Here is a 27577-nt window from a genome sequence, read left to right as displayed (position 1 = left end):
AGAAAATAAAAATGACATTCTGACAAAGCAACTCATCTTTCATAAATGCCACTTCTATATTGTTTGCTGTGTAACACCATGGTCTATATGGGAGTTTTCAGTGTTACTCCTGGATTCATAAAGCAAAGCTCTTTCTGAAATGATGAATTTCCATTTATGAGTATAGATTTAATCCAACTCATGGTCTTTTTTTTTCTCTTTTGCATTCACGACTGAAAACAAATACCCAGGAAAAGTTCTATAGCCTTATTTCTGCAATAATTAATTTCAAATACAAGGCAGTTTGCTGCGCTGGGAAAAGTGACTCTGAAGGACTGATGTGTAATTACATCTATGTGTTATGCATACATAAACACACACACACACCTCCTATTGAGATTTAGTAATGAACACACACACGGACATGTGGCATTTATCCAGAACAAGAAATGCAGGTCAATAAATAAGTTGACATGGAATCATTAGGAACACAGGAACTGCCAAAACTGGGCTGACCAGTCATCCTGATCAGCATGTTGTCACTCAGGGTATGTCTACACTACAGAAAAGATTGAAGCTGCTGCTGTTGATCTTCCAGGGTTCGAATTAGTGGGTCTCGTGAAGACACACTAATTCGAACTGAGAGGGTTGCTCCGGTTGATGCTGGCAGTCCTGCTTCCATGAGGAGTAAGGGAAGTTGAAGGGGGATTGTTCTCCCTTCTACTTCCCGCAATGTGGACACGCCGAAAGTCAAGATAACATACTTCGACTTCAGCTACGCAATTAATGTAGCTGAAGCTGCATATATTAATTTGACCTTATCCCGTAGTGTAGACATACCCTAACAGTTGTCAGCTTCAGATGAGGTGCAAGGAACCCTGCAGTAAGCAGTTATGGGTGACTTGCTCTGGGAAAAGTGACCCTCTCCCACAAGAGAGAGAGAGTGTGCGGCTCTGCACTGTGAGGGGAGAGGCCTTGTGGCTCCAGCCCCCCCTTGCGAGGGGGAGAGGCCTCATGGCTCCGGCTCCCAGCCCCCTCGCATGAGGGGGAGGCATCATTGCTCCGGCCCTCCCTGCTGCGAGGGTAATGGTGCATGTCTCTGGCCCCCCGTGTGAGGGGAGAGGGCTCCCAGCTCTGTCTCCACCCTTGTGAGGGGAGAGGGCATGCAGCTCCAGCCCCCCCATAAGGGGGGAGGCCTCATGGCTCCACCATCCGCATGAGGGAAGAGGGTCGTATGGCTCCCACCATGTGGCTTCCACCCTGCCATTGTACAGGAGAGGGAACAGAGAGAAGGAGGAAGCTGGGCAGCTGACTGTGGAGGGAGGGGCTGCAGGATGAGGAGGGGCTGCAGGATGAGGAGGGGCTGCAGGATGAGGAGTGACATGATTACATCACTCTGTCATCCTGCAGGAAAGGTTTTTTTATAGAGGGAGATTATTGGTATCAGTGATATCTTGTGGCAATGAGTTCCACATGCTAATTGTGTGTTGTGTGAAAAAATATTTTCTTTTATACATTTTGAATTTATCCCTTTTCATTTCCTATAATGTCCCCTTGTTCTTTTATTATGATAAGACAGGGTGAATAGAGGTTCCTGATCTATCCACACTACAAACCATTTATTGCTTTGTCTGTTTTCTTCATGGGCCCACTCACTCATCTCTCATCTCAGTTAGGCAGTCCATCTCTTCAATCTCTATGAGTACATCTACACTATAGGACAAAGTCAAATTAAGAAATACAACTTCTGCTACATTCATTATGTAGCTGAAGTCAAAGCACCTTAACTTGGCTTTTGGTGCTGTTCACACAGCAGGAAGTCACTCTCCCTGGGTACGTCTACACTACAACGTTAATTTGAACTTACTTAGTTCGAATTAGTTAATTCGAACTAAGCTAATTCGAACTAACGGATCCAGACTAAAAAACTAGTTCGAATTAGCGTTTTGCTAATTCGAACTAGCATGTCCACAGTAAGTGGACCCTGAACCGGGGTTAAGGATGGCCGGAAGTAGTGCCGGCAGGGCATCAGAGGAGGACTTAGAGCGTGGAGATGCTGTCTCAGGCTAGCCGAGGGCTGTGCTTAAAGGGTCCCAACCCCCACCCCGGACAGACCGTTCTCAGGGGTGCCCCGCTTGCAAAGCAGTCCTGGCTTGGAGTGCCCGGACTGCCCACACTGGGCACATCACAGCACTCGGCCATCAGACCGGCTGCACTTGCCGCAGGCTGCCATCTGGGGAGAGGGGGCAATTGGGGGGCTGCAGGAGAGCTTCCACCCCCAGAAGCCCGCAGAGCCAGCCCAGTCCTCCCCATCGGGGGCTCGTGCCCCATTCCTCCCTCACCTCGTTTCACTTACCCTTCCCTAGCCCCTCTTCTTGATGTACAAAATAAAGATAACGTGTCTTCCAAAATGGAATCTGTCTTTATTGAACAAAACTGGGGGAGACTGGGAAAAGGAGGTGGGAGAGGGGAAGAGAGAGGCTGGGAGAGGGGAGGGCAACTAAAATGATCAGGGGTTGGGAACAGGTCCCATATGAAGAGAGGCTAAAGAGACTGGGACTTTTCAGCTTAGAAAAGAGGAGACGGAGAGGGGACAGGATAGAGGTCTCTAAAAGCAGGAGTTGGGTGGAGAGGGTGCATACAGAAAAGTTCTTCATTAGTGCCCATAAAGAAGGACTAGAGGACACCAAAGGAAAGGAATGGGTAGCAGGCTTCAAAGTAGTAACAGAAAGTTGTTCTTCACAAAGCAAAGAGTCAACCTGAGGAACTCCTTGCTGCAGGACGCTGTGAAGGCTAGAACTGGAACAGAGTTTAAAGGGAAGTGAGATCAAGTCATGGAGGTTGGGTCCATGGCGTGGTATTAGCCAGAGGGTAGGAGTGGTGTCCCTGCCCAACGTTTGTGGAAGGCTGGAGATGGATGGCACGAGACAAATGGCTTGGTCATTGTTTCGGTCCATCCCCTCCAGGGTCCCTAGTGTTGGCCGCTGTCGGCAGACAGGCTACTGGGCTAGATGGACCTTTGGTCTGACCCAGTACGGCTATTCTAAGCTCAGGGCTCAGGGTCGGGGGTCTCACTGGACCATCCTGATTTTCATGCATACCTGTTCCTGGGTGGCCAGGCTGGCAGCTCTCCTGCCCTAGACGGCCACTTTCCTGTGCCTAGTGCGGAGATCGGGGATGAAGTCCACGATGTCCGCACTAGCCCAGGCGGGTGCCCGCCTCTTGCGGTCCTGGGCAAGCTCCCAGGAGCCGCCAACCTGGTTCCAGGAAGAGGGGGAGGGCTGGGGGGCATCGGGTGGGTGGCTCGATCCGTGCCAGGTGCAGGGTCTGCTGGCTGGGTGCTGGCAGGCTTGCACCTGGCACGGGCACCGTAGCCAGCCCGTGCCCCTTTATGGGGTCCGGGGCGCAGATGAGTTTCTCTGGTGTTGGCCAGAGTGGCCACCAGGGAAACCTGGGGAGGGCAGCCTCCCACTAGTTCGAATTAAGGGGCTACACACCCCTTAATTCGGACTAGCTAGTTCGAACTAGGCTTAATCCTCGTGGAATGAGGATTACCTAGTTCGAACTAAGCGCTCTGTTAGTTCGAATTAAATTCGAACTAACGGAGCGCTAGTGTAGCGCCTATGAAAGTTAGTTCGAACTAACGTCCGTTAGTTCGAACTAACTTTGTAGTGTAGACATACCCTCTTTGACTTCCCTTACTCCTCGTGGAAGCAGGACTATCGACATCTACCAGAGCACCCTTCTCAATTCAAATTAGCTATCTTAACTAGACCTGCTAATTCAAACCCTGGAAGATTGACACTGGCAGCTTCAATATTCCTCTGTAGTGTAGACATATCCTATATGGGCATGCCTACACTCGGTGTGTCTACACAGTGTGGCTCTTTCAGGATAATTCCCATATTATTTTTTGAAATAACAGATGCAGTATTTTGGCATCCCTATAAACCTGGTTCTACGAGGATTAAGGGATATCTTGAAATAGTGCTTTATTTTGAAATTTGGCGTTGTGTAGATGTGCCAAATTTCAGAATGAGCTATTACAGAATAGAATCGAAATAAGATATGCAAATTTGCACATAGCGCAAATTGTATGTTTTATTTCAAGTTACAGGTGCTGTGTAGATGCACCCCAAATTTTGAAATAGGAAGGTGAGTTTCCACACTATTACGCCTGTTATTTTGAAATACAGGCAGTCCCTGGGTTACGTACAAGATAGGGACTGTAGGTTTGTTCTTAAGTTGAATCTGTATGTAAGTCGGAACTGGCGTCAGCCACTGCTGAAACTGATCAGTTTCAAGCGCAGCTGAATCTGGATGCCAGTTCTGACTTACATACAGATTCAACTTAAGAAACCCAGGCGTCCCCAAGTCAGCTGCTGCTGAAACTGATCAGCGGCTGATTCCAGGAAGCCCGGGGCAGAGCAACTCTGCCTCGGGCTTCCTGTAGTCAGCCGCTGGTCAGTTTCAGCAGCGGCTGACTTGGGGACGCCTGGGGCAGATCAGCTGGGGTGCTGCTGGGTTGCTCCAGTAGCACGGCTCCTCGGCACTACTGGAGCAACCCAGCAGCACCCCAGCTGCTCTGCCCCAGGCGTCCAGATTCAGCCGCTGCTGAAACTGACCAGCAGCAGCTGAATCAGGATGCCTGGGGCAGAGCAGCTGGGGTGCTGCCGGGGTGGTCCGGAGCGGCGCTGCGGGACCAACCTGGCAGCCCCCAGCTGCTCTACCCCAGGGGTAGGCAAGAAAAGCCTGGTCTGCTGGGGGGGGGCACTAGCTGCACCCCCCTCCAGCAGACCAGGGAGACGGGGGTGGTGGGACCGCCCAAGTCCTCCACGGCTTTGCTCCGTCTCCCTGGTCTGCTGACCTGGGAGACTGAGAGCAAAGCCGCGGAGCACGCCTGCAGCGGGACAGCCCAAGCACGCCTGGGCTGTCCCACTGCGGGCATGCTCCAAGGCTTTGCTCCCCGTCCCTGCAGACCAGTTTGCTCCCATCTCGTTTGCCTGGGAGCAAAGCCGCCCAGGCGGCGGCTTTGCTCGGGTGTCCCTGGTCTGCTGGGGAGGTCCAGCAGCTTTGCTGGACCCCCCCCCCCAGCAGACCAGGGGGACAGGAGCAAAGCCGGCCAGGTGGCGGCTTTGCTTGGGTGTCTCTGGTCTGCTGGGGCGGTCCAGCGGCCCAGCAGACCAGGGAGACCGGGAGAAGCTTTTCTCGCCCCGGAGGACACGGGTGGCGACCCGCCGCCCGTGAGCTCCGGGGCGTGAAAATCCCCGTTCGTAAGTGCGGATTCGACGTAAGTCGGATCCGCGTAAGTCAGGGACTGCCTGTAACTCCTGCTTGTGAAGAGGAATAAGCTTATCTCAAAATAGTTATTTCGGGAGTTACTATTTTGAAATACCTTATTTCGAAATAACTTGGTAGTGTTGACATAGCCTATAAGAGTTTCTCCATCCCTTTAACCATCTTGCCATTTTTCTCTGTACCCCTCTGATTCTGCCATATTGTTTTTTGGGATAACATACACACAGCTGAATGTAGAATAGATTCAATGTTCGATATACAGAGAAGCTAATGTAGAGGATTCAAAATCAAACTGTCTATTAGAACATGATGGTGGAAAGTAACTTACACTCTAAAAATATAGCCCCTGTTCCTGCAACCCTCACCTGAGGGATTTGTCCTTGTTCAGACAAACAGTCCTGTTGTGGGAACACTTGGTTGTGCATAGATTAATCAGGTGGGGTGCAGGATCCAGCCATACATTTTGAGCCAAAGTCTGAATGTGTTTAAAATGTGCATTGCGTCATATCACTCTGAACCAGACATGCCACTTTACATCAAAGGAGGGCATGCCCATGCCTATGTGGTGGGGGCTGTGAAAAATTTGGGGCTCTCCTAGGAGGTGGTGGTGTTTTACACAAGGCCAACTTTTTATATACCAACTCTGGCCAGGTACACACTCCCTTCTGTTATGGTTTTTGCTAGAGATGGCAAACTTCTGTTGGCTAAGATCTCTTTGTAATGGCTGAGAGTGCAAAAAAATTAGAAAGATGTTATAGAAACAGATCTTCCAGCACCAGGAAAATCCAGAACTGGTGCTGATGCTGGATGTAGTCCCGTTTCTGTTTGCACCATTTCTAGGTAATACATTCGTTTCTTGTGGAACAGGCTAGGAGCACACTTTAAGGAAACACGTAGGTATGGGGAAGAGGTGAAGTTCTGTCAAGGATTAGGAACTGGCTGAGGGACAGAAAGCCAAGGGTGTGAATAAAAGTGTGTCAGTTTTTAACATGGCAGGGAGTTCACACTGGTCTGCCAAGTGTTCCAGGAAGGTTCTGTTGAGGGCTATGCACTTAATGGGCATTTTCAAAACCCTCTGCAACCATCCAGCTGCTGCTGACGTAGATTTTGGTTCAGATTCAGGTCTCCCATAAAGTTGGGTTGCTGTATCTTGCACCAGGACTAAGCAGGTGTCCAGCAGGCCGAGAAGTGGGATTGCCAATTTTGAGCCCCTTAGAATTGTGCCAGGTGCAGCCTTGCCGGTCCCCAGCAGCTGTCTCCTTGTGTCTATCTAGGGCGCATAACCGAGAGAGCAGGCATGGCAGCAGCAGCAACCACTGTTGAAGTCTCGTTGCAGAGATGGCTCACTCCCATTTACCGAGGGTGGGTTCTCCAGCAGGGAGCTGAAGGGAGGGCAGGCTTGCCCATTTTCTCTGTGTTGTTTCAAATTAAATTAAAAACAAAAGCTGTCAATAATTAACAAAGCCTGAGATATTTGTAAAGCCAGATTTGCCTTGCTGCTATTTTAGCAAATCACAATGGATTTACTGCCAAAATTATGTTTCTCTCCTCTGAAATCAGTGATGTACTATGAAATTTAAAAAATACTGGAAAAAAATGAGGTTCACACAGGGCTGCAGCTTTAAGTCTTTTCTACTGCCACTGGGTGGTACGCCATAGGAAAGAAAGGACCTAGTCCTACAATTTGTTATGACTTTGAGTTCTCTTTACTCCCTGTGTAATAATTGTTCCCATATTTTATCTAGTGTTTTTTTCTTACAAATAGCTCTCAAAGCCTATTAGAAATGAATGCAGTATCATTACTCTCACTGTACAGAGGAGGAAACTGAGGCACAAGGAGCTGAAGTGACTTGCTCAAGTTGCCCATAATGCCAAGAATAGATCCCAAATCTTCTGAGTCCTAGTTCAGTTCTCTGTCAACGAGGTAGCACTCATAGGCTATGTCTACACTGGTGGGTTCTTGTGCAAGAACATCTTGCGCAAGAGTTTTTGCACAAGAACCCTTACACAAGAACATGTCCACACTGCCCTGTTCTTTTGTGCAAGAGATGTGCTTTTGCAGAAGAGCATCCATGGCTGTGTGGACGCGCTCTTCCTCAAGAAACCCCTGCCATGTGTCCACACTGCCCTCTTGCACAAGAGCTCTTGTGCAAGAGAGCTTACGCCTGTTAGAAAAGAGCATAGCTCTTGCGCAAGACGCCCTCTCTTACCATGCATTATTGTAAATCTTCTTGCGCAAGAGTGCGTGGGCAGTGTGGACACTCTGCTGAAGAACGGCAGTGTAGACATAGCCACCCAGTGCCATTATCCTCAGTGGAACGATTTCGGAGTGTAAGGGTTTGCAGGTCCTGTCAGTCCCTTACATCAGCACATAATGGAAGGCCTGATTCTGCAAAGAGTTGATGACAGTTAGACCTTATTTCCTAGCTTGTATGATGAGTACCTACATGTGTATTCATGTAAGCTAAATTTAGTGCCTAATCCAGCAGTCCTTCAGTAAAATGTCCAGCTGAGTAATGGGTGTTTTGCCTGACTCATGGGTGTTCTCATGGGTGTACAAGTTGTTCTGTAGTTTGTTTGTAATAGTTGATGGACTTGTTATCACTGGAAAAGACAACGCAAGCTAAAGATTGATTCATCTCCCCCCTTAAATCAATAGGAGCTTTGCCATAGGAGCAGGATTGTGTGTACTTGTGTACTTAATGGAAATGATCATTACATGATGGCCCCATAGCCATTGAAATAGGTGAAAGATTTCCCATTGATGCCAGTGGGCATTAGATCATTCTGTATAAGAGCACTGCCATTGCATAGCTGAGAACTCAAAATTCAACATATGTGAAACTTAACGTTGAATGTACAACCTTCACTACCCCCCGTCTTTGTGTTTTGATATCATTTAATTACACGGTCACATACTAGTGCTATAGTGCAATAAAATATGATGTAATTAATCTTAAAGTCATGCATGTGCATGTCAAATCTTGTATTTATTTTTTCTCTTACATACTTAAATTAATGTCATTGGCATAATGGCATAATATTGCTTTACTAACTTACGATGGAATTTTCCCAAAGTGCCTAAGTGAATTAGAAGCATAAATCCCTTTGAAGATTAATGTAGTTACTTTGGGGGCTTTGAAAATCTGACCTCGGACTTTTTGAAAATCCTGTTTTATAAAAAGTTTGGATGCCCAATTCCAATTAGAAATTAGTGGCAATTAGGTGTCAACATCCCTAAGCAACTTTGAAAATCCTAACCTACGTTCTTTTCTCTCTACGATGTGTATTTTAATAATTTTGTCCTATTACTTACAGTTAGCTTTACTAACAAAGCGACTGCATATTGCTCCAACACTGCTTTTTTTACCATATCATAGAACTGCAATCATGCCTGTGATATCATTACACCTCCCTCAATGATACACCTATTGCAGCATGCAAATTTCTCAGCATGTTAGATAACCTATATCCAAGGTATCAGATGGAATTGACTGGAACTGCATTAGCTATTCATTCTCAAGGATTTATTTTATGACTAACCATGAAAATTGCTGTGGATGAAATGATTTCAATCTGTTGTTTGTTCTTCATCCTCCATCCACTGTGAGGAATTTCTTATTGCTCTCCTGCTGGTTGGCTGCTACCAGAGGCAGCACTGTAAAATCAAACTGTGCGGTACACTATATACACAGTAACACAGAATTGTTCTGTTAGCCCCAATGGTGACATTTGTAGGGGGTATTGAGTTGGGCTCAGAACTGTGCTAAAGAGTCACCAACATGTTATCATCCTTTCATTGTGTTTCCTAATCTGAATCATTTACATATATAGTTTTATTAATATTAACATTAGTGTTTATTATTAATCTGAGCCTCTGACAATAGAATATTTTTCTGCTTCCCATAATTCTAGGAGATCTTCCGATTAATGTTCCCTGATGTACATCTAATAAACTTCCTTATATTTCCTTATGCACTGTATAAGAGGGGTAGCCGTGTTAGTCTGGATCTGCAAAAGCGACCCATCAGATGCATCTGATGAAGTGGGTCTTTGCCCACGAAAGCTTATGCTCCAATACATCTGTTATTCTATAAGGTGCCACAGGACTCCTTGTCACTTATGCACTGTAGGTTCAAGTCCAACAGCATCCAGCAAATCTGTTTGTAGAAAGGATTTTTTAAAAAAATTGGTTTACCACTAGTACTGCATTGTTTCATTAGTTGAGAGAGTACAAAATCAGGTCTTTACTATGAGCTGCAGTTTGGATCCTTAACCAACCCCAGTCTCTTTGATTTTCAATTAGACAGCCTCCAATGGCCCAGATCATCAAAGATATTTATTTAAGACCCATTGATTTTATTGGAACCTAAGTTCCCGATTCACTTTTGAAAATGGGACTTGGCTGTCTAAGTCATTTAGGCTTGTAGGGCCAAGTTTAGCAATGCCAAAATACCTTGACGAATATAGGCTGAAGTGACTTACCCATGTTGCACGAGAAGTCTGTGGAGAAACAAGGAATTTAGCTCCTTACCATCTTTTCTCATTCTTCTAATCTTCAGAAAAAGTGAGATGTTTCTCTTGAACAGAGCTAATTTGTTTACAGTGTTGCATAGGATGATTTTATTCAGTACACAGACGCTTCTGACTCTGGAAGAGACACTTTGACTTAGCATGCACCCCAATCCTTTAATTTTTGTTCTGTAGCGCTTTGTTTATTTTTCTTGATTACAGTTTAACTTTACTCTTCTCTGCCTGAGCCCAGAGCCTGTCTTTTCCTCTCTTCCACATCTCTTTACATTTACAACTGCCAGTCTGCACCCCATTTTCCCACTCATTACCACCTGAAGTGTCGGTAAGAAAGTGCTGCTGGTCCTGCTGGAAGACTGACAGAATATTCCACTCTCTTCCAAGCAACACTTCTTGAGAGGCAGCACAGACAGAATGCCTGCTGCTATTTACAAACTCTGCCAATCATGTTGAACTCTTTACCTATAAAACCAGAAATGTAGGAAGATGGGAACAGGTCCCCTGAGGATAAATGCTGGGAAATTAGATTTAGCTAGAAAAATCCACTTGCCAAGGGAAAGAATAGGAGCTTGAAGAAATCATCTGCTAGCTGACTGCCCGAGGCCACTTAAGAATACAACAAAGATATTCCTTATTGCTCCTTCCCAGGTATTTTAGAGACATGAGATGGGCAATTCCCATCTGGCATCCTTCCACTCCAATTACCCACTATTTTTATGTAACATATTATTTTTATTATTATTTAAACAGATAAGGAAACTCCTTTTAGTAAGTTGTGTTTGGCTTGGCAAACTCTTTGCAACTGTGGAAATCTCTCACTATTTTTAAAAGAAATCCTCAATATGAGTTTCACGTAGTTGCTTGCAGAAGAATCAGCCAAATTCATCCCTGCTGTAACTCCACTAACTTCAGAAAGTTTCCCCAGGGATATATATATGTTTTATTGGATTTGTCCTGCTCATTCTCATTCCTAAAGACAAAAGCCTTAAAACATGTTTGGGTTTAGTTAATGCAATGTATTCATGTATATGGTATATATTTAATGCCCTGCATTTTTCTTCATTGGTGGCCATCTCACATGCTGGTTAATATTAATAATTTTCACATTCATATATCTGTACAACCATACATAATTTCATTTTAAAGGCCATTAAAATAGTGTTAAGTTTGCACTGAGAAGAGCTCAGAAGTGAGATCTACATTTAACTTTGTCCTTTGCCCCATCTGCTGATTCACCTGTTGTGTGGGTCTGTTGCAAAAGTGGTGTGCCGAGGGTGTGACCACTATTTCAGTCCAGCCAGTAGAGTAGAGACTCTGGGCAGTGAGGGCAAGAAGGAGGCTTATGCAGAAACCTGATACTCTAACCCTGGACTGAGGCTGGGTAGGCAAAATGTATAAGGAACACTCTCTTCGTTCAGAGTAAACATCAGTACAACACATTGCATGCACTGTTCCATCATTACATTATCAGGATTCCACACTGGGAAAAAGGAGCCTTGCCTAATTCTAAGCCCATCCTCACACATCATATTCTGTTTACATCTAAACCTCAGGAGTGAAATTCCACTCTACCTTCTTATGCCCTGGGCAATTTGAACATGAAAAGATTATATGTGAAATGAAAATTTCCATTCTGCTTACACATGCATGTTATATGTTCAATGCCAATGAGCTGTTGGAAGAACATTCAATTAAAAAACAAACCCTCTTACAGTATAAATGAAAACCTGTTGAGTACAAAGTATTTATACTGGGTTGTGGGAGTTCATTTTTAATGTCTTTACAGATAACTTTAAGAACTCAAACAACCAAAAGTCACAACATTTATGACTAGGGAGCATGTATTTCCCAAAGTTCAAATGACTACAAAGTTCAAATAGATGCTATCCTTGTTGACTTTTATGCATGTTTGATGAGGCCCAAACAGTTTTGGTGAGTAGGCGTTAAATATTTGTTCTAGCTGTAATATTTCCTTGCAATACAGTATATCACACTGCCTGATAATACACTAATGACTGCACTAGAAATGGGGGGAAGAAAGATATTTTTATGTTCTTCTAACCTGCCCAAAAGTATTCTGTTTATAGGTCCGTGGATAACATAAATTGCCAAATCAAGAGAAAAGAAAAAACTGCATTATCAGAAAGACAGTAGAAATCTCATGCTATCCAAGAGGACAGTTATGTTTTAAAATAGATTCAAGTTAAGTTTTGGTGTGGGCCATGCTTGGATTTTTGTGCCAGTCACATTACAATGCCATTCTTGTGTGCAGATTTTAGAGATATGTACTTCTCTGCACCAAAGCTCAAGAGAGATGAGAGAAGGTGAATCACATTTCCTAGAACGAGACTGCTGTGCTAAGCCTGTGTGGCATATGAGCCTTTTAGGCTACAAACTGCAGCCACAATTGTCCAATGAAAACATGTTGCTTTCTGTTTGTCCCAGTAGTGATTGTAGTTTTTAACCAGGAATTTCATTTCTGGGTATTCCATTTGTGGTCCTCTGATATCATAAGAGTCCCCTTGTGAACCTACTCCTCGAGAGAACTGCAGCTTAATTTGAAGGAAGTTCCTAAGGAAGTCTGAGGTTGAAATCCACAAGGGCTGAACATTCTCTTTTATCGGTCCAGATTCTCCACTGATGTTAATTGATGTATCTCCACCAGCTTCAGGAGAGCTTCATACAGCTTCCATCATTTGCAAACTTCAGCAGAACTGGGTATAGCACACAGAAATTCACCCCAGTTTAACCCCCTTTTTCCTTTTTTTCATCCAAACAACACTAACACTAGGATGAGACTTGGCTTCCATAAGAGATATTTTTCAAAAACTGGTTTAATAAGAAACATCACAAGAATAGCTGTTCTCAAAACATTTTGGCACTGCAGCTTCTTATTGAAACCTAAAGGGTAGTCTCATCATAAATCAGTCCTAACTAGTTAAGGAAATTTCAAATCTCCAAGAAAAACTAATGAAGTCTGAATTTGGAGGATGCTTTTAGTTGCTTCTTATTTGAATGGATTCATCCATTTTGAGTCATGGCATGGGTTCTGGCCACAGCATTCCCTGTGGAAGTGTGTGTCCTATTTTTATTTTGAGTTAGTTTTTAACTACCACTTCATATTTTTGTGCTTTCCCATAAGTAGAGTTTATCAAAACAATTACCCTGCTGTTGTTGGTTTTGTTCTTTTCCAGTCAGTTACATTTCTGAGGAGCAGCTACATGGGCAATCATGGAAATGCCTTCAGAGTATGTGTGGATGACAAGACAAATAGAAAGAGTAAGGAGCCAACACAAACAGGGACTTTGTCAGCGTGTGTGCAAGTGAATCAGTCCAGTCACTGCAGGTGACCCATCCGAACAAACTGAGGCTGACACAGTGGTCAGTTTGGCCGGGAAACATATCATTTTGGATTAAGAGGGAGAACTTTTAATTGGTCAATAATGGCTTTCTTATACCTGAAATTGAAAATACACAGCACTGGTTCAGATGCCAATCACATCTATTCATCCTTTTTTGATTACTGATCACTTCACAATCTACTCTACATGTTTTAATATCATACTGCAGGTGAATTCTATATGATTGCTTCCTGCACCTATATCAGATGTATAAATAGCAGGGAGGGTGAAGAGTTAGTTTAAGTCTAGTGCCAGTGTGACCACAAGAGCAAAAGGACTGTAAACTGGACATCAATAAATTTTGGCTCAACATTAGATGAAGGTATGTAACTATCAGAGGAGCCAAGTTCTGGAATAGCCTTCTATGGGGACAACTGGAGGCAAAAAAGTTAACTGACTTCAAGACTGAGCTTGATAAATGTATGGAGCGGATGTTATTATGGCCCACCAGTGACTGCTAGTAACAAAAATCCCCAATGGACAAACAGCACACTGGATAGAGAGGGCTCTGAGTTACTACAGAGAATTCATTCCCAGGTATCTGCCTGGTGGGTGTTGCTCACATGTTCAGGATCTAATTGATGGCCATATTTAGGGTCAGAAAGGAATTTTCCCCCAGGTCAAATTGGCAGAGACCCTGAGGGTTTTCTCCTTCCTCTTCAGCATGGGGCATTGGTCTCCTGAAGGTTTAAACTAGTGTAAATGGTGGATTCTCTGTAACTTGAAGCCTTTACACCATGATTTGAGGACTTCAGTAACACAGACATAAGAGGCTAATTGCAAGACTGAGTGGGTGAGGCTCTGTGGCCTGCAATGTGCAAGATGTCAGACTGGATGATCAGTATGGTCTCTTCTGGCCTTAAAGTCTCCAAGTCTCCTTTTTACCCTTGGCTTCCCAGCTGGTATTGTCTAAAAGGGCTATGGCCAATTAGGTGCCAGGGGTTTTTGTGACACAGATGCCTGTCCATAAGAATAGTGATAGAAATGTAGCCGTGTTAGTCTGGGGTAGTTGAAGCAAAATGCAGGACAATGTAGCACTTTAAGAATGTCCATAAGAAGCTGCACTGAGATTGCTGACCTGAAGGAGTGCTCTGTGTGAGTGTAGAAACTTACCTCTCTCAGCAACAGAAGCAGGGTCAAATGCCAGCTCAGCTTTCATTGAGCTAGCAATCAATGAATCACCTTTGGAACCAAGTTTCTTATTTTATCACAGGATATTTGCCGTTTTACCCACTATCCCAGTCAGAACCAAGAAGCTTATGTTCATCTTCCTTCAGCTGAAGGTGAGACATAATACATGCATTATTTGAACATTCTTTCCTAATCGCTACTGCAGCAGTCTTTGGGATAGAAGGAGAGGAAGAAGTCTCTTAACAATAACATCGCCTCTCTAGGATGCTGCCCATTAAATCACATTGAAGAAGAAAGCTGGATTCCCAGCACAAGGTTAAATAGGTTAATCAAACTCATTACCTCCACAGTTGAGGTGGAAATAAATGGGCATGTAACATTCCCACCATGTGAAGTTTCTCAAGTGGAAATCCACCAAACAGTTAGTTATCTGTCCTCTACTCTGTCATTATTCTATGCTTGTCAACCCCTGTCTGGTCCATCATTCTCTTGTGTTATTAAAGTTGCTATGCCTTCCTCTCAGCAGCGGGTTTTGTTTTTTTTTTTTTTGTTTTTGTGGGAGAGGAGGGGAGGGGGAGATAGGGATTAAATTCCAAAATTACCAGGAATGAAAATCATCAGCAAATAATTTTGTAATCTGTAGATGATTTCTATTTCAGGGATCACATTAGTCATTAAGATTCATAGGTCAATCTAAGGCTTAAATAGCAGATGTTTTCTAAGTATTTATCTTCCTGGCTAAGGCATGAGATTAGTTTTTAAGGAGCTATACATACCATATGCAATGAAAAGGGACCAAGTCCTAGGATCAGGCTTCCTAACAGCTTATAAAGGATGAACTCAAACACCAAAGGGAAGTTTTATTGTACCCTTCTAGAAATGCCAAGTGTAAGAAAATGTGCTTATCAGGGGATGATCTTCTAGACCTGAAAATGTCACATAATAGAACTGGTTTTACCTCTTAGCCAGCTGTTCAGTCTCTTTATAGTTGGAGATATTTTAAGAGTTTCTTAGATGAACAGCTAAATGGATGACATCTCAGCAGGCTCTGACTTTTAGGGCTTTCTGTTAGAGGGACAAAGTGGGTCAGGTAATAGCTGTCATCGGACCAACTTTCTAGTGATGAAAGAGACCCTTTTTTTGTTTTGTTTTTATAACAAGAGAGCTAAGTTATGTTGCCGAACTTCAGTCAAAAGTTGGCTTGGTAAATATCAGTCTAGAAAAAACAGTATCCTGTGTATCTTCTCTGGAATGCACAACCTACTAGTGCCTGTGTATGGGCTAATCTACTATATATTTGAGAAAGTTTATCTGTCAAAGGGTACGTCTAGACTACAGGCCTCTGTCGACAGAAGTTTTGTCGACAGATACTGTCGACAAAACTTCTGTCGACAAAGCGCGTCCAGACTACATTGAGTTCTGTCGACAAAGCAAGCTGCTTTTGTCGACATGGTAGTCTGGACGCAAAGGACAGTTTCCATTCAATAACACCTTCTGTCGACAGAAACTCTGTCGACAGAAGGTGTTATTCCTCGTAAAATGAGGTTTACCAGTGTCGACAAAACTGCTGAGTTCTGTCGACGTTATGTCGACAGAACTCAGTGGTAGTGTGGACGCAGGTATAGTTTTGTCGACAAAAGTCCACTTTTGTCGACAAAACTCTGTAGTCTAGACACACCCAAAGAGTCTGTCTGTCCATCCATTGTTCAAGAACTTCTCCTAAATTGTAAGAGCTAGAACCACCAAATGTGGTATGCAGCTTCCTCTTATCATAATTTAAAGCAAGGTCAGGGTTTGGTTGTGTGTTTGGGGGTGGCAATGGGGAATGAGGCATATGAGGATGCATAAAACCATGCAGAAAAGAGACAGAATCACCAGGCAGGTGAAAGGGTCTGGACTGAGGGTGCATCCTCATTCAGTTCCGCACTCTGCTTGAGGGGAAGTGAGGACACGAGCAGGTTTCTTCTACCTCTCAGGAGTGCGGTTCTTCCCCTGAGCTACAGGGTAGTCTGACATGGGGCTCCCTCAGTAGCTGCATTTGAATCTGTTTCATTCTCAATAAACAATGGAGTCACTGGAACAGGGGGATTGGAGCCAGGGTCTCCCACCTTTGAGGTAAGTGCCCTCAGCACTGGGCTATACAATCATTCTTGTTCTTTCGCTCTGGCCACATGACAAGTCCACTGTGGAAAGCTACTTAAGCAGTTATGATGTCAGAGCAAGAGGGACATTTATGACCTAATGAGCTTTTACATGTGTTACAGACCTGGGTGGGTTCCCTTATGGATGGGCACCAGTCCATTGTAATTGGAACCTTGTGTGGAACCCATGTTCTTCCTAGCTAGCTGGGTCTGGGCAGCATTAGTCATGTAAGATCGTCAGTGATTTTCCAGAAATACTATGCTGCTCCTGTTCGGGCAAAAGTCTTTTTCCAAAAGACTTTTCCGCAAAAGGGCCAGTGTAGACAGCACAGTAGTGTTTTCTGCAAAAAAGCCCCCATCGCGAAAATGGGGATCAGGGTTATTTTGCGGAAAACCGCGTCTAGATTGGCCATGGACGCTTTTCTGCAAAAAGAACTTTCGCGGAAAAGCATCCTGCCAATCTAGACGTGCTTTTCCAAAAATGCTTTTAACGGAAAACTTTTCCATTAAAAGCATTTTCGGAAAATCATGCCAGTGTAGACGTAGCCAATGTGTGTAATGCGACATGAAGGTCACAAGCTGAACCGCACTTTTGCAGAGTGATACCACTCAGTCACAACATGCCTGGGATGTTATTTCCCCTTCTATAAGAACTGGATTTTGACTTTGAGCAAGTGATTCTGTGTAAGTAAGCCCTTCCTAGGAGTAATTCTGGGAGACAGGGTGACTCAAAAGTCCAATTTCTTCCACATTCTTCCTCCATGGGGAAAAATGGGGGCATTAGTAATTAGCTGCTAACCCATATCAACAATATACTACGACATGCTTTTCACTGGGTTAGCTGCCAAGCAAATAGTCCCTTTACTCTAGCTTTCCTGGCCCAAAGGTAGAGATATTCCAGGTAGGGATGCAAGAAGAGTTCTTACACCTTTTTGCAGGTTATAGGCCAATTCCCAATCTAGACCTAAATTGCTTATCTGGAAGTCAGAGCAAATGGACACTAACCCACAGCCCCTGCATGAAGCAGCTTGTGCAACGGGGATGCTACCAGAAAGAAGTGGGGGGCAGGGTGAGGAGACATGCTGGTCATTCTATACAAGGGTTTCCAACTCTGTGGGATTAACCATGAGCTCTATACACCTACTCACCATTGAGCTCTCTTCCATTCTGTTCAGGGTAATTGTAGAGTGGGCCCTTTGTAAAGGACTACCGTAGTATCCCTTTAAATAGTTCATGAGCCTGCTAATTGCACCCATAAGCTATTTAAAGAGACACTGAACTACGCTTATGCTTTACAGGCTCCTGCATAGAAATCTCCGCTGACAGCTTGTTCAATTCTGTGTGGGAGATTCGTGGTATTTCTATGGTGATTTGGCCCTACTGGATAATCTGCACAGGATTTGGCCCTAAATAGTAAATTGTGCATTGTCTTCCAGTGCTACATGCTCCCTTCCCTATGTCAGCCAAAGTTTGCTCGGTCATTCTTATACCAACCAGCTTCCTTTAATTGCTGCTCTCCTTCAGTTATTTGCTTTGCGATATTGCTATGTAGTACTCTTGTATTTCTACTGTAATGTCTGCCCTGTCCCAGTGTTTAGCTCTGTTATTTTCCAGACAAAGTAGATACACTGTATTTAAAACAAAACAAAAGTGGTCTGTGCTACCTGACCATGACACTGGGAGAATATTTCCCCTATCAATTATTGACACGAAAGTGCTCTTCATTATTCATATATTAGTTTTTGTCATTCCAGAGGTCTTCTTTTCTCCTACTGCCATGCTGAAACATTTAAGGCTGTCTATTGTGATGGTTAAACTGAGCTGAGGCCCAGCATTTTTTTTATTAGGATAAAATGTTGTTTTAATTACAGATCTTAGTTCGCCAAAAAAAAAAAAAAAATCTCAACCACTAATTTTTTTTTCTCAGAAAGTCCATGCAACATAAATGATCGTTCTGGGTCCTGGGAACTCCAGCCAGGACACACATGGCCTGAACCACAATAACATCAGTTCATAGCGGTCAGTCCGGGGAAGAATGGGAACATGTTCACATTGAGGGACAGATGGTATCTATTTAGCTACAAATTCTTCCACTCTGGCTGTTTTACCACCCAGCTCATTTTTATTGGCTTCTTATCACATTTGGGAGCCAGCATACTTTGTGTGAAAACTCCCAGTGTGTCAGATTCCTATAGTTTCAGGGTTCAAGGCAATGTATCAAAGTGAAGGGGGATTAAAGTGATTATGTTCACTGATTTGCATTTTCAAATGTTCTCAGGAGAAACTCCCAGTAGAATATGGAGAAATTAATGGAAGATGTTTCAGTCACTTGTGATTATGCTATTTTGATGTACACTCAGGTCCTAGTTGCGATCCCTGTGCTCAGACAGAGTAGCACCTGATTCCACAAGTAGGGTCATTTGAGGCATACAGTACTACTCAATTTGAACAAATTTATCACAATTTATCTCTTAAAATTAAGGTGCCACATGAAAAGGTACCAGGAGTAGGTAGAGGATGATGTCCTTGGTCAGTCCTAAAGCAAAATATGACCATGTTTCTAGATTCCAGCACCGAGCAATGTTCCTGGAAGTGAAGAAGAGTCCAAGAGGTTCTAAAAGGACCAGACGGAGGGGTGTGTGGGATACCTAGGAAGAGAAAAGAAAAGTCTCTTTCTCTCTCGGGGAACTGGTTCACACAGTGCTACAATAACAGACATTGGCAGACTGCCTAGCATCATTGTACTTATCATCAGAAGTGAACTGTAAGGCTGAAGCAATCTTTGGGGGGAAATTCACACCAAAAATACTCTATGTTGGGTTTCCCCTGACTGTATGTTTTTTTAAATCCAACTAATCTTTTTTATTCCTTCCCCAGTGCCTTACAGATTCTTTAAGGACCCTGTGAGCTGTCCTTTTGAAAACAGAAGCCTGATTAATCAAAGAGATCTCTTTTAAGCACCAGCGATAAAAGTGGTAATCTTTCCCCTCAAAGAAATAGCCTTGAGCAGAAAGCCAGAGCACAACTCGTTAAACAGCTGGTTTTCATAAAAAGCCAAGGAGTTGAGGGCAATGGAGAAATATATTGATAAAATGATATTATCTATCTGATGCTCGTCTTCCATGGAATGGGGAGCCACAGGGCAGGCGGTGTCATGATAAAAGTGAAGTCAGGAAGGAAAACATTCAACAAGCCTCTTCTGTATTTATTCTGGGACTTTATAAACAACCTTCTATGTGGTTTCACACTTTGGTCTTGTTCACCTCACAGATGTCACCTTATAGCTCACAATGTCAAGTCTATAGGGCAAGGTGGGATGTTGTTAGAAACACATTCAGTAAGTGAATGGATGATCTGCTTGTTCCATGCTATGGTGTGTGCAGTGGCAAATACTCCCTGGCCAACTTGGGGGCCTTAGGCAGGATTGCTGGAACTCTGTCTCTGTCCCTGCTCTTCCCCTCTCCGCCCTCACCCAGGACCCCTCAGCCCTCCTCTTCCTGCTGAGATCTTACACCTTGGCCAGTCTAGAAGGAAGCCCAAGGCTAGCTATTGTGGTGAGAATACTCTCCACCCTCTTTCCTGCACAGAGCTGGCCCAGTCACTTACTGAAGCTCAATTCTCCCCACTTCGCTCCCTCCCCCTGGCCTTGCTCTCCTCATCTGTTCCCTCCATCCTTGTCTGGAGCCAGCTCATGCCCTTCTCCCTCCTCCCCTGGCATGGAGCTGGCCTGAGTTCCCCTCTTTCCCTGCACAGGGTGGGCCCAAGCCCTGTCACTTATTCCCACCCCACCCTGTTTTTGGCAGAAATAGCCACTTATCCTATTTGCTCAATCGACAAGAGCAAAAGGGACAAATGCCCAGTTTTGCTAAAAAAGTTGGGGTGTCTAGCACAGGGCTTAAAAAGGGGGCTGTCCCAGCCAAAAAGAGACATAGGGTCACCTTAGACTGTGGTAAGAGCTGCCCAGGGATCCCAGACAGCTATGGGGAGCCCTGGAGCCCCTGGCAAGTGGAAGGTCTGGGACTCCTCACAGTAGCCAGGGTTCCCTCTGAAACTCTTACCACAGCTCAGCATCTGGCCAGGTCAGGAGGAGAGGACTGGTAGCAGGAGAGGAGCAGAAGATGGGCCCTGAGAGCAGAGCCCAAATGTTCTTTATGTCCAGGGCCCCGATAAATCTTAATCTGCCTCTGGCTGTGTGACTAAGATGCATTAATTTTTATATTAGACTACCTCCAAATTAGGCTTTTATGGACTGTAAAAAAGCAAATATAATACAGGGAACATGAAATATCTTGCAGTTCAGATCAGAAGGAAACCATGGACATGGAAAATCAACTGAACATTGGATTTAAAAAAAACCCCAGGACCTTTACATGCTTCCTTTGACTGAAATTGTCCTGGGTAAATAAACATTATCTGTGACCTCTTGAATGCAGATCTGGTGAATGTATTACTGTTGTTGTCAAATATTTTGATTACATTTGCATCCAGATGTCCCTGCAGAGATCTGTGCAGGCCACTATAAACACACATAGTAAGAAGAAAGTCCCTCCCACCCTGAAAAGCTTAGCATCCAAATATAGTCTCTCTACAGTTGTGGTTGTCTGCTCCAGAACCCAGCCTCACAGTAAAACATGTACAACTTAATCTGGGCTTGGTTTTCTGAGGTACTGAGTACCTGCAGTTCCCATTCACCTCAATAGGAGTTTTGGTTGTTCTGAACTTCTGAAAATAAGACCAGAAGTTTCTTACTCTTCATTTTACGGTGAGACCAAAGAAATTAAAGAGAGAAAAGATTTACAGGTTATCATGCCAAATTCATCCCTGGAGTAATTAGCGATGAGAAGGTATAACCAATAATTCTGGTGATCAGAACAGCAGCAGGGGGGTGGCAAACAGTTCCCTGAAAGCAGGACTGCAGGCGGGAGCTTGTGCACATCAGGAGCCAGCTTAAAAGCCGGCTCCTGAAGTGCACCAGCTCCCAGAGAGTCGGTTGCCACCCCACACTGTAGGTGCGGGTAACCATGTGACCACTAAGATTTTCAGCGGTTACACATTTGCCCAATTATCTACTTTTAACATCCCTAGGAATACTCCCCATTGAAGTCAATAGAGTTTCATCAGAAAAAATTGGCTAAAAAGGATTGTGCCCAATAGTATATCAGTATATTAATTAGCTCTCCATTAGTCAGGGAACCATAGGGTTATTTCAATAAGCTAGCCTTGCAGAAAACTGTCTGTACCTAGCCTAGTCCCTCCTCCTTATCTCATGTCTAATTTAGCTAATAAGTGTCTCAGAGCAGGTATTATGTCTTCTGTCTCTTTTTGGAAGCACCTGGTACATTATTGGCTTCTGTTTGAAATATTCAACTACAATACTAATAACAAACACAGCATGATTCAGTAAAAGTAGCTGTGTCACAGAACTTGTAGAAACACACCATGTTCATTCATTACTTCATCAACTGTTGTATATCACATGTAGGTTACGTGTTCTTCAAGAAGAAGAAAGTTAGGGATGGGTCTTGATACCACAGTGTTACCTGGTAGTTAGAGTAGCAGCAGGGCTGGCAACCATTATCGCTGACGCTTGGTCAGTGGGGTGGGGCTCAGCTGTAGGCCCCCCCGGAATTGATGGGGACTCAGGCAAAAGGTGTGGGATTAGGGGCAACCAGTCCTATGTACCATATCCCCCCCACCCAGCACTCGGTGTTGCCCAGTGACAATTTAAAGAGTCCAAGGCTCTGGTCTCTGCTGCCACCGATGTAGCAGTGGCAGCAACCCGGAGCCCTAGGGTGACTGCTCCATTGAAGTCAATAGAGTTTCATCAGAAAAAATTGGCTAAAAAGGATTGTGCCCAATTGTATATCAGTATATTAATTAGCTCTCCATTAGTCAAGGTGACCCTCTCCCATCCTCATCCATTGCTGGCGCTGAGACAAGTTGTTCAGACTTTTGGATTTTCACACTGGCTGCACCATCGACACACTGTGTTGTTTTTGGGGAAGTCACTTAACCTCTAAGTCTCATCTAGCAAAAGGCTATAGTTGTACATCCCTAATCAGCACCTTAAGAATCTTGGTAGACACGTATTATACCAAAGTGCAAAGTGCCATTGTTCATTTCTGTTATCAGTCTTTTTGCCCCCATTTTAATCTGTTCTTCCATCACTTTTGGTTGTTTTTTACCTGACAAGATTATCAAAAAAATTGTTGTAGGTGTTATCATATCCGTCATTCAAAATGCACCCAGATAATAATCATAATAATAAATAATGAATAAGCCAACCTCCAAGCCCATATTTGCTCAGCTGCCAAACTCTGGTCAGCTGTTTGTGTGTCTGTTGTGAGCTACCAGTTGTGCATGTTACTTGCGAGAGTGTTTACCTGAGGCATGTCAGGAATGTCAGAGTATAATTAACAATAAGTTAATACATTTCATAAGGCTTCACACACACATGCACACACACACTCTTTACAATTCACCATTGAGCTTAATTAAGCTCTCTCTAGTCTTGCCAGGAGAGTTCCATGTTGTGTCATTGAGGCCATTTCATCAGCCAGGTCTTTTCATAAAAGATCTCATTACACACATTTCACAGCATGGAATCTCATCATCCCCCCCCACGAGCACAGATTTCATCCCTAAAAAGGGTATCATAAGGGGATGCAGCCACAAAAACAGACAACTTTTAGCTTTTATGCTTATCAGCACACAGATTATGCCTTTACTTAAGAGGTTCCTGGCCCACTTTTGGGTTATAAAAATATAAATGAATAATAATAATAATTAATTAATCAAGGAGGATGAGACAAACACCCAAATCCATTTTGTTTCTATTTCAGCAATGCATGCATTAGCCATGTCAGACAGAAAACGCTGAACACCAACAAGAGCCAATCGTGGACAAAAATAACATACATTTAAATGAAATACTGTGTAGTATATCCTGAAAGCAATTACCATATTTGTATTCTCATTGTTAACAATAACACCTGCAATTTTTTGATCATGGTCCTTTTACATGCTACACAGTATCGAGGAGACCAAGCCAGCAATTAGCTATTCTTTCACTATCTCAGTGTACTTTTCAGCCTCTTAACAAATTCCCAAATAGGGGAAAGTTGCATACAAAGTTCAGCTTGTGCATTTTAATGCCAGGTTCCCACAGCATTCTGGGTTTTTGGAACTCAATTAAAGACATTCACATCCTTTATCTGTTCCAGATTTTTAACGGAAACTTCACTGGTCACTTACCATTCTGACTTCATCTAGACAAATGACCTTAGAATATTGTGCAATCTACTCAGCCTTTGGTAAGAAACAACATGACTTAGCTACTGTAAATGACTCAACCATAACAATGTAAGGAACAACCCCTCCCCCAGAAATACCAGATTCACATATTATTTGAGGTCATCGTCATTTGTGGATTTCTGTTGCAATTCAACACTTTATATATATAAAACTGGCCTGACTGATGAAAATGAAAACCCCACAACCTGCTATACCAGTATTTGGGAACTCTGCCATTCCTCCTAATTTAAATTCTGTACTCATCGCTGGGGGGAATCCAGGGAATTCTTTCAGTAAATGGAACATTAGTCCATGCCTTTTTTGCAGCTTATCCAGTAACAGGGGCTATACTGTGGTCTCTATCCCATCAGACTTATATCTATGGAGAGTATAACATTGGTAAGACAGTGCTAGAGCTACAGAAAAAATCCCATCAATAAACAAAAACATCTGGAATTCCTTCTCGAATGTTTCCCCATTGAATGTGCAATTTACTGGGCAACAAAGTCCTGATCCAAAGATGACTAAAGGCAATAACAAGACTTGAAAAGACTTTTGACCAGATCCTGAATGAGGCAGGTTGTGAAAAACTACAACACATGCACAATGTGATTTTTCAAAGGTGCCAGGCAAAACAAATGTTCACTGTAATACTCAAAGGCACTCTTGTCCAGTGAGGGCAATTCCTCTCACAACATTCACCCCTCTGCATTGTTCAGACAAGGTTTCTATATACACATGTAGAGCATGGGTTTCACACTCTTTTCTCACTTACATATGGCCAACCCATTTTGTTCAAGATCCCAGCCCCATTCATTCTCACATAGAGGCTGAGGCCAGAAAACCCAGCCTCTGGTGGGTGAAAGTGTCAGGAATTCATAAACAATTGAAAATACTGTGTGTGCTTATCTATTTCTCCTGAAAATAGGTAAACACACACATTGTTAGGGGTCTGGAGAAACCACATGCAGTCCATACTTTTAAACACTCCTGTATCCAGGGGAGCGAAGGGGAGGGGACATGAGGCACCTCTGCCCTTGTTATTTTAATGTTTATTTCATTGTCATCTAAGAATTTGTTTTGTTTTATGTTGTAATACTGTCATGGGTTGGAACTCCTGAGGTGCTGAAAATACAACTTTTTCTGCAAGCCAGGGTCCCCTTTAACCCTGTCTGGCTGAGCCAGACACTAAAGCCTCCTCCAGCAAAGCATACAGGCAGGGCCATCCCCAAATGCAGAAGACAGAGACACTGAGATCAGATCTGGGAAGCTTCAGCTTAAGGGACTTGCTCAGCATCCAGGTTTACATGCCCTGTTGAGATACAAACTCAAAGTATTCTGAAGTTTACCTCCTCCCTCGATGTGAAGCAAGGCATGCACAGCCTCTCAGTCTACCTAGTTAGAAATTACATACATTGAGTTAGATTGCAAACCATAAATAAGTTTAACTATAAAAAGAAGTATTTGAGGTGTTCAAAGAGATAGCCAACACAACAAAGCAGATTACGAAGAAAATAACACAAAGCCCGCAATCTAAGCTAGATTCACTAAAGAATCTGGTTACAAATAACAATTCATCACCCTAGATATTGTTTAGATAGAGACCTTCACAGGCCACATATCTTTTTACCTTGGATCCAACAGTTCTACCCTCCTCTCTTTCAGTTCAAATCCTTTTGTCTCCAGGGGTATGTTTAGACTACATGCCTCTGCCGACCGAGGCATGTAATTTAGACATACCGACATAGTCAATGAAGCGGGATTTAAACATCCCCCGCTTCATTAGAATAAAAATGGCCACCAGGTTGTGCCAGCTCAGCTGTTTGTCAGCATGAAGCGGCAGTCAGGATAGGGATCGGTTGGCAAGGAAAGCCTTTGCTAACTGATCCTGTAAACCTTGTTACATGAGGCATAAAGGATCAGTCGGCAAAGGCTTTCCTTGCCAACCGATCCCCATCTTGATTGCCGCTTCGTGCCGACAAACAGCTGAGCTGGCACAACGTGGTGGCCATTTTTATTCTAATGAAGTAGGGGATATTTAAATCCCTGCTTCATTGACTATGTTGGTATGTCTAATTGATGCCTCGGTCGGCAGAGGCATGTAGTCTAGACATACCGCACGTGTTTTCAAGTGTATCTTTGGGGTGGGGAGACAGAGGTGAAGACAATCGTTGTTTTCCTCCCCTGCCTTGTATAGAATTTCCATAAAGTGGGAACCCTTTGTCTGACTCCCCTATCCCCTAAATAAAACAGTTCAACACACCAAGATGCAGGTTAGTATCAGGTGACCAGGTCACCTGCTGCAGTCAAGCAACCACGAGTCAGGAGCGGTGTGGAACATCCACAAAAAGGCCAAGCCTATTCACAGTCCATTGTTCATGTTGATGGGCCATCAGCTCTGTCTGGCTTTTTCATTGTAGTCCCTGAAGTGTCAGCCGTGGGAATGACTCAAAGTAGCAAATATGAAAAACAGATACATTCCTAACTTCAAATAAAAAAAGATACATGCATATGAATGGGCTAGTCATATTCAGTAAATCATAACCTTTCCAGTCACACCTTACATGAGCCACCTTGCATAAAACATATATCAGTTATGTCATTCATATCATAAGCATGTTTTCTAAGGAATATGGACTATAATGTCACAAATGCATGTCTGAGTTCTTCCTTTTTCTTCAGTAGAACAGAGCTGTGTATGACTCTGTCTACAACGGTGTATATAGGACCATTACATGGTGCAGACATAACACCAGGCTTGTGGTAATAGCGCTTCTTGGTGTGGAGAGGTGACTGTTCATAACTAGTGTATCTCACTGGACCACCCATCAGGGAGTGAGACTGCTTGCTGTACATAACTTAGGAACATTCATTTGGCTTCTATTGTGGTTTTCAATAAATGGTTAACACCCATCTGATCTCTCAGACTTTATTGGCTTGCTCTCGGGGAATTGGCAGGTCATAACAACACCCTTCCCAACCTCCTTAAAGCCTATGGGTGAAAGCCTGGTCCCATTTAAGTCTATAGGAATTTTGCCTTTTACCATCCTTCAGCAGGGCCATGATTTCACCCAATGAGTTTCAGAACATGCATAATAAATTTTTTTATATATTGTGGCCTTCAAACTTCTGATGTTTCACGTAAAGCATATGAATGCCAGAATAGTTCTAGTCATGCAAGTTGCCCTTTGGAACACAACTATTTAGCAGCCTATCAATAATAATAGCAGGGTATGTCTACACTGCAATTTTTCCAGGAAAATGGCCATTTTACCAGAAAAAAACTACACTTATGTCCACACCGCAATTGTGTTTTTTCGACAAAAAGCCAAAAGAATGCAGGGGTTCTACTGACAGTGGTAAACCTCTTTCTACAAGGAAGAAGCCTTTTTCCAAAAGAGCTCTTTCAAAACAAGGCATGTGTGGATGGGGAAGAGGTGTTTTTTTTTTAAAGAAGAGGTCTCCAGGAAAAAGCACAGGTGCCCTGGTGGCCAGTCCATCCATAGTAACCACAACTTAAATGCGAGATAGCGTCCAATCAATGTGGACGCTATCTTTTGAAAAAGCACATCACTTTTTTGATAAGTTTTTGCTTTGTGGGTGCTCACTTTCGAAAGAAGTTTATCTGGAAGATCTCTTCCGGAAAAGCTTCTTCCAAAAGAAGCCTGCAATCTAGATGTAGCCCATGAGTCCCCATCACAACCCAAAGAGGAGGATGTTTTTTCTAAGTGTCCAGCTTGCAAGAGAGAATAAAATGCCACTGTCAGGGTAAAGACTCACATCCTTTATTTTTTCTGTGTACAA

This window comes from Pelodiscus sinensis, chromosome 2 (assembly GCF_052426305.1).
Source record: "Pelodiscus sinensis isolate ZL-2025 chromosome 2, ASM5242630v1, whole genome shotgun sequence".
NCBI classification, from domain to species: domain Eukaryota; kingdom Metazoa; phylum Chordata; order Testudines; family Trionychidae; genus Pelodiscus; species Pelodiscus sinensis.
This window is presented reverse-complemented; position numbering follows the sequence as displayed.